Genomic DNA, 7,650 nt, shown 5'->3' with positions numbered 1-7,650 from the left:
ATTTGAAGAGAAGTAATATAGAAATTTAGATGACTGAATTTCACATGTGAGATTCTTTGAAGGGAAATTGTGCATGGAGTGAGGAGGGGAGTAAAGGATGACATAAAAAAACCCCTTCCACTAAAGAAGGACTTTCTTTGAAAGAGATGTTGTGGCTCAAGAAATGAGAAAAGAGAGAAAGCCACGGGTTTAGGGGCTAGGACGTAAAGCAGCACTGAAATATGAGTGGGGAAAATAAATCAAAGGAGAGGCTGAATGACAAGCCTAGGCAAAGAAAAGAAAAAAATATAAGAACAGGAAGTACAGTAATAGGAAATCAGAAGAGAGACAACAAACAAGGAGAGAAGTATAGATCTTGCATCCATACTTTGAAATTAGCCATTTGAATCTGATCCAAAAAGGGAAAGGGTAAACTCATATTATTTAGGCCTCTAGTTTTGCATTAACCTAAAAATTGTGCATGTGCAACTAAGTTGCCAATTGCAATGAAGATTTGCAAACCAAATCTTTTATCTAAGCGTAAATAAGTTTAGTACAAACCTTTCTAATTATGAGCAAATTATATTTGTGTTTCATAGGCAGAATAATTTGTGACCCTTAAGATGGGTTGTTTTTCTTTTTTAAAACCTACAGAATGCATTTTTTCTCTTTTCAGTGCTCTCTTAAAGAGGGGAATGTGTTTGCTTTGTAGAAGCAGGGTAGAATGATAGTCTATAGAAGTGTGGAACTAGCTTAGAGTATGTCTAGCTTATTAGTATGTTCTCAGCTTGCATGGAAGCCAATTGGCTCAAAGAATATATCTTTCTGATAAGAAGTTTGAATTGATAGGAAACTAAAATTACTTTCCCCCCAAGGTTCCAGATCTGTGCTTAGCTATGTGATTATTTCTTTTGTTTGTTTTGTTTTGATTTGGCTTTTTGGCCACACTGAATATTATCTTTCCTGCTTTGTGCATTATATATTTGTGGATGGTTCTATCACCTTGGAATCTTCCAAGTTATTCATAGTTTTCTAGAATATCCCTTAGCAGTCAATGTGAGTCAAGCGCATCCAAGGCCAAGTAGATTTAACTCATTTAATCTTGCCTTATGAATCAGCCTATCCAGACTCATAATCATTCTTGGGGCTCTTTTTGAAATTCCACCCAGGTCACTTCCCTACCATCCCAGTAACAGAGTGCCAAACACGAACACAGTATTCCAGGTGTGGTTGCAAAAGGGTCACAAAGAGGGAGCCTGTTCCCTTCCCAGTGTGTGACATGATGTTTCTCCACATGCTGCCTAAAACTATTCCAGCCCTTTTTTGCCGCCATATCACATTGCAAAATCCTATGTAATTCGCTCTCTACCATGTCCCTCTAGGTCTCTTTTGGCATCACTAATTTCCAGGTTCCGACCTCCCGTGGAATATCTGTATTTCTCATTATTTTTCCCAGATGTGCTTGCCTTTTTCTAAGTGGAATCTTGGCTTCTGGTCTTAGAATCATATTTTTAAGCATTAACATCTCTGTGCAAGATTGCTGGGTCTAACAAGATATTCACTATCGTGTGATCTCCTAATGCTGAGATGATGGACATTGGTCAAATGAAGCCCTTGTCAGGTATCACTTATACAACACCTTTTCTGACTTCCTTGCCCCCAAGTTTTCAGTACTCTCTCCCCCATGAAATTGTGTTGTGTTACTTTGCACAGATTTTCTCTTTACTTATCTGTGTATGTGCCATATTTCTGCAGTAGAATCAGAGAAGTTCTTTAAGGCTAAGGGATGTTTCATTTTTGTCTGTTATTTGGGGGACTTTGGAAATGAACATTTCACTGGACAATCATCCTAGCTATCCTCTTCAAGCACAACAAAGCATGCTATCATGCCCTCTACAGCTACAGAGAACTCATCTTTCTCTCACTTCTTTTGAGGGAAAAATGTATTTTTCCACAATATAAATGCATAGAAGGCTTCCATCATTAAGTTTATAAAACTCTATCCCAATATTTTTCCCATCACTTATTGCCTTCTCCACCAAATATCTTGTGTTTACTTTGCGTATCCACATAGATCTATGTCATTTGTGTGTATATACAAAATAAACATAAAATATTTGGTTTATATATTTGTAAATATACTATATACATATCACATAGCTATACATACATATACTATACAATGTCATATAGATATGTGCATATACTATATAAATATATAGCATATGTGTGTATATTCATATATATATATGTTTGTATGTTTATATTGTCCCACCTGATAGAATATAATCTGGCTATGAACTCATAGATCAAAAAATGAATCTAAAATTTATGTGATTTCATTTGTAGGCTTAGGCAAAGATAATGACCCAATCTGTCCTTTGAAAGACATGACACACGGCTTTAACAACATGAGAATGATCCAGTCCTTGAGAGAGCTGTACAGAGGTGATATAACCCAATCAACACCTGCCTTGTTCTTTGCTTTCATTAAGAGATGTTCTTTAAGTATTTGTACTGTTATAGCATGTTATAAACTATGACAATTGTGTTTTTTCCAACTACCTCTGGAGAAATAATGTTGCATAGCTGAAAGAGTGCTAGACTGAGAACTAGAACTTTTGAGTTCTATTACTGTGCCATTACCCTTGGTAATGAAAATAGCAGACATTACATAATGGTGTCAAGTCTGCACAGTGCTTTGTGTGCTTTCTCTCATTTGATTTTCACAACAACCCTGTGAGATAATTTTTACAGGTATTATTATCTCCATCTTACAGTTGAGGAAACTTAAGTTAAGAAGTTCAGTAATTTGCCTATGACAAATAATTAGTGAAAGTCAAAAATGGAATTGGGCAGCTAGAATACAGTGAGTGGATAAAGTGCTAGGCCTGGAGTCAGGAAGACAATGTCTGCTTGAGTTCAAATCTGGCTTCAGACACCATCTGTGTGACCCTGAGCAAGACACATAGCCCTGTTTCCTCATCCATAAAAGGAATTGGAGAAGGAAATGGCAAACCACTCCAATATCTTTGCCAAGAACAGCAACAAAAGATGGGATTAAAATTTAGATCTCTGCTGATCATCTGTAAGACCTCGGCAGGCAGTATAGAGGGGTACTAGACTTGGTGTTAAGAAAACAGACTTAAATTCTACCTCTGGTACTTCCTAGCTGTGTAGCCATGGACTGATCCTCAGGCTCCTCTGTAAAATGAGAATCATAGTTCCTGAAATGCTTACCCCACAATGCTGTTCTGAGGTCCTAATGAGATATATAGGTAAAATGCTTAGTGTTGTCCAAATGTCAATTATTATATGCCACTGTGCTCATTTATTAAATGTTTGAGGAAAGTTAGAAGATCTTCAAGCTTCCTTTCAGTTTTAACAGTTTATTCATTCCTATGATCAAAATTATTTTTATCCTTTATGGAGGAAGGAGGTGTGGTCTTGTGATTTTGTCACAGGAGTGAACTTCAGGTGTTAAAACTCCTTCCACCAATGTAGATGAACCAACATTCTAAGAGAGTTGTCTGAGGCACTGAGTAGTCACTGACTTGTCCAGGCCACACAGCCTGACCCCTAGGATGCCATGAAATGCCAACTCTTAGTGAATCCCTGTTCTCTTTAATTTATCCAGTGTAGTTTGAACTACAGAGATAGTATCAGATGATTTTTAGAACTGAGTTATAGTTTAACCTGTTATTTAGTCATTTGTTTTTGTCAAGGTTGCCTATTGCTGATATAACACTGACTTGCATCTATCTAATCTCTCTGCTCCAGACAGGAACAGAAACAGATAGTGGGAAATCAGAGTGGGACTGAACTCACATAACCTTAGGACTCCTAGCTTCATCCAAGGCAAAGGACTAAGCTACCTCTCACTCCTTTGTCAGCAAGCATGATTTTCTGTGGCCAGTTACCTTCAAAGAGACTAGAGTGGGTGCCATAGACATATGTGCACCATCTATTTTTTCAAGATTAATAAAAACCAATCTAAGTTTCTAAATTTGGCATATATTTATGAATGAAATCCCAGATTTGAGTAGCTTCATAAATATGCCAGGGGCCTATTTATTTCAGCAATGCTTTTGGAGAAAACCAAATTAACATGTTATAAATAAAATAGTTTCTACATGTACAACTTAAGAGAATAACAGTTTTCTGAGTAGTTTTAACTGATACACAATGATACAGATTTTACTTACTGTTTCTGAGAGTCATGGAATGTCAGAGTTAGCACTTAGCACAGAGTTATTGTTGACCTAAGAGGTCATCTAGTCCAAATGCCTGACTAAAATCCCCCACTACAACATACGGTACCTGACAAGTACTCCTGAACCCTTTGTCTAAAGACAAAAGAGGGAAAACTCATAACCTTATAAAGAAATCCATTAAGTGCTTGTATTTTTCTGTTACCACTTTTTTTTTTCTTCCTGAAATCAAGCCTAATTTATCTCTTTATAACTTCTACCTATCATTCCTAGGTCTGCCACCTGAGGCTAAGCAGAACAAATTTAATCACTCTTCAAATATTGGAAAATAATGATCATTCCCATTCACCCATCTTCTTTTCTCAAGTCTAAACACCTCCAAGTGCTTCTGCTGATTCTGTTATGGCTTCTTGTTGCCCTCCCCCAGATACTGTCCAGTTTACTAAAAATGAAGTGCTCAAGTCAACAAGCATCTATTAAGTGCTTACTATGTGCCAGACACTGTCCTATACCCTGAAATACAAAGAAAAACACAAAACAAAAATAAAAAATGCTGCACTGCCTTAATGTTGCATAAAAATTTCCATGCAAAACTTTATCAAAATGCAAAGTCTACCATTTTTAGTATGAGATAGAAGAAGGGAGTACTGATATAATTAGCAGAGAACTAGAATAATGCTCACAAGACCTGGATTTAGCTCTGGTTATGATACTCAACTCTCTGACCCTCAGTTTCCTCATCTGTAAAATGGGCATAATGATATTCACTCTGCCTGGCTTATGAGGTTGTTATTAGGATCAAATGCCTAACAGATGTGAAAGGAATCTAAATATAGCAAAGCAATATAGAAACAGAATAAATTATTACTTAATAATTTAAGTAAAAATTTAAGTAATTTTAAGTAAAAATATTTATTTTTAATAAATTTATTTTATTTAAGTAAAAATATCTCAGGACCTCTATGCCTGACCAGCAACATCACTTACTATTTATGCAGGAATCCTTTCCCACTCTCCTTAATGTTATTGTCTTTCCTCTGTGATTATCTTCAGTTTATCCTGTATATATCTTGTTTGCACATGGTTTGTTGGCATGCTGTCTCCCCCATTAAACTATGAGGTCCTTGAGAGGAAGGGATGCTTTTTACCTTTCTTTGTATTCCTAGAACTTAGCACAATGCCCAGAAACCTGTAGTCACTTAATAAAATGCTTGCCAAATTGACTTCTCATTTTTCATTATCTTTCATTTGTATCCTTGAAATTAATGATGCTTCTTCAGAGGAAGTGCCATGGCCATTGTACTTAGGTTTGTATGTATATAAAGTCATTTGTGTTGTTCGTGTCATGTAAAATGCTTTTTCTAAATTTATTTTTAAACACCTTGAATACAGTTCTCATGGCTCTTACAAGTCAGTCATGATTCACCATACTAACAGGGTATTCCACAGTATTTATTCACAGCACTGAATTTAGTCACTTTCTTATACTGCCAGAATACACATTTTATCCAGGCAGGGATGGCCATAATAGAAAGGGTAAAGGAGGCAGATTTCCTCTCTGATGGTACCAACTTTTCTGTCCTTTGACCTTTCCTCTCCTGGGATTCCATATTCTTTCTCTTTTTAGGTAACTGGTATCCTAGTTTCCTTCTATTGACCCTCTCCACCAATGAAAGCTATTCTTGGGATCCTTCACATATACTAAAGTATAAATAATAAACAATAACACAAGGTTTGGCAAGAACTACCAAGCTGGAAATATTCAAGTATAGGTCTAGTGATGGATTATATGTCTATCATCAGAACACCAACCTAAATTCAGAGATTTTCATGCCCAGGTTGGTTATGGGAGGAGAGGTTGAATTTGGGGGCCATGACAATGCTCAAAAATTCTACTTAGCTGTAGAGAGATTCTGACTTGAAATGGTATATTCATTCCCACACTAAATGAAATCACTGACTTCTAAAGTATTTAAATAAATTCTCTTTACATGCAATCCCAATATCAAAGTCATAGCCTAAAATGCTGATTTCCTTTATTTCAAGATCTGAGTATTTTGGGAGGAAAGGACAGAATAGCAGAACAGTCCACTCCCAAACCCCTCCCCGCTCCCCAAAATGGACTGGTAAATCAACAAACTTATTTTTATCGTTGTCAAGTACTGTAGAATCTCATAGGATATGAGATTAAATGTATTTTAGAGAAAGAGCTACTACCTTGATAGGAAAAGTTATTCATAGTGCTTCATGATTTTAGGAAAGTCATTTAGTCAGTTAACAACTATTTTTTAAGTATTTACTCTGTGCCTGACTGGCCTCAGAGTTATTCCAGAGAATCCAAGCAAAGGAAGAATATTTTATTAGAGGTGTCCATGGAAAGAAAGGAAAATGAAAAAGAAAATAATGTTCCTAATATGGCTTTAAGGAGTTGAATATGAAATGACAAAATTGATAAATTCAGGAAAAAAGCTATTTCAAACCAATTATTTGACTGAATTAGATGATTATAGGTCGATTTAATTGAAGCAGTAAGTTCAGTAGTCTGAAATAAAGTTAACAAGCATTTATTAAAATGCTCACTCTGGACCAAACCCTGTACTAAATATATGTACAATATATGTATATACATATATATATATACATTATATATATAGAGAGAGAGACAGACAGAGAGACAGAGAGACAGAGGAGAAGGCAGGGCAATTGGGGTTAAGTGATTTGCCCAAGGTCACACAGCTAGCAAGTATCAAGTGTCTGAGGCTGGATCTGAACTCAGGTCCACCTGACTCCAGGGCCAGTGCTCTATTCACTGCAACACAAAGCTGCCCAAAGGGTCCTTATATTCTAATGGGGGAGACAATTCACAACCAAGTCATAGCTAGATACAATGGATATGGAAGCAAACCTCAGAAGGAAGATGCTTGGAGGGTCAGAGAGATGAGCAGGAAAGGCTTCTTGCTGAAGGTAGGATTGGATGAGATTTGAAGGGAGCCAGGGAAGTCAGGAGGTAAAGAAGAGGAGGGAGACCAGGAAGAGCATAGAAATTTGCATAGTGCATGCAGACAGTCATAAAGTCATCTGGGGCATAGAGCAAATGGCAATACTGCTGAGCCATACCCAAACATCCCTTATAATGACAACCTTATTTAAATAACACAGGTCAGGGAAAAACAAACTGGAAGAGGCATTTATTTTCTGTAACAAAGTCCATTCTTAGAAGGAAGGTGGGGGTGGGAATCAGTCACATACCATTGAAATGAATGATTCTTTCCTTGGGAATAATCACCCTAAGACGACTACCCTCCCTTGTGAACAATGAGATAAGCAGTTGGGAATGTCAACAAGGAGAAGGCACTCTGGGATACCTGCAAAGGTGGACTTTGGGACATAAACACTGGGAAAAGTTGAGGGTTGAAAGTTGTTTGGAAAAAGCCTTCAGGTTTACCAGTCATTTTTTGTT

General features: G+C 36.8%; 1 protein-coding gene across 1 annotated transcript in view; it reads right to left on the bottom strand.

The window, feature by feature from the left end:
* The window catches only part of BMP2 (bone morphogenetic protein 2), a 145,622-nt gene extending 138,449 nt beyond the window's left edge, over positions 1–7,173 (bottom strand). The window contains exon 1 of the mRNA XM_069062798.1: positions 7,096–7,173. The gene's annotated coding sequence lies outside the window, so the exon portion shown is untranslated. The remainder of the gene's footprint in view (positions 1–7,095) is intronic.
* Positions 7,174–7,650: the final 477 nt, after the last annotated feature.

The sequence above is a fragment of the Petaurus breviceps genome, unplaced genomic scaffold (genome assembly GCF_028583685.1).
Source record: "Petaurus breviceps papuanus isolate PSGF00001 unplaced genomic scaffold, PetGlider_PUasm1.0 90504, whole genome shotgun sequence".
Classification (NCBI taxonomy): Eukaryota; Metazoa; Chordata; class Mammalia; order Diprotodontia; family Petauridae; genus Petaurus; species Petaurus breviceps.
The sequence above is the reverse complement of the archived record's forward strand: the minus strand, read 5'-3'. Positions and strand labels throughout refer to the sequence as shown.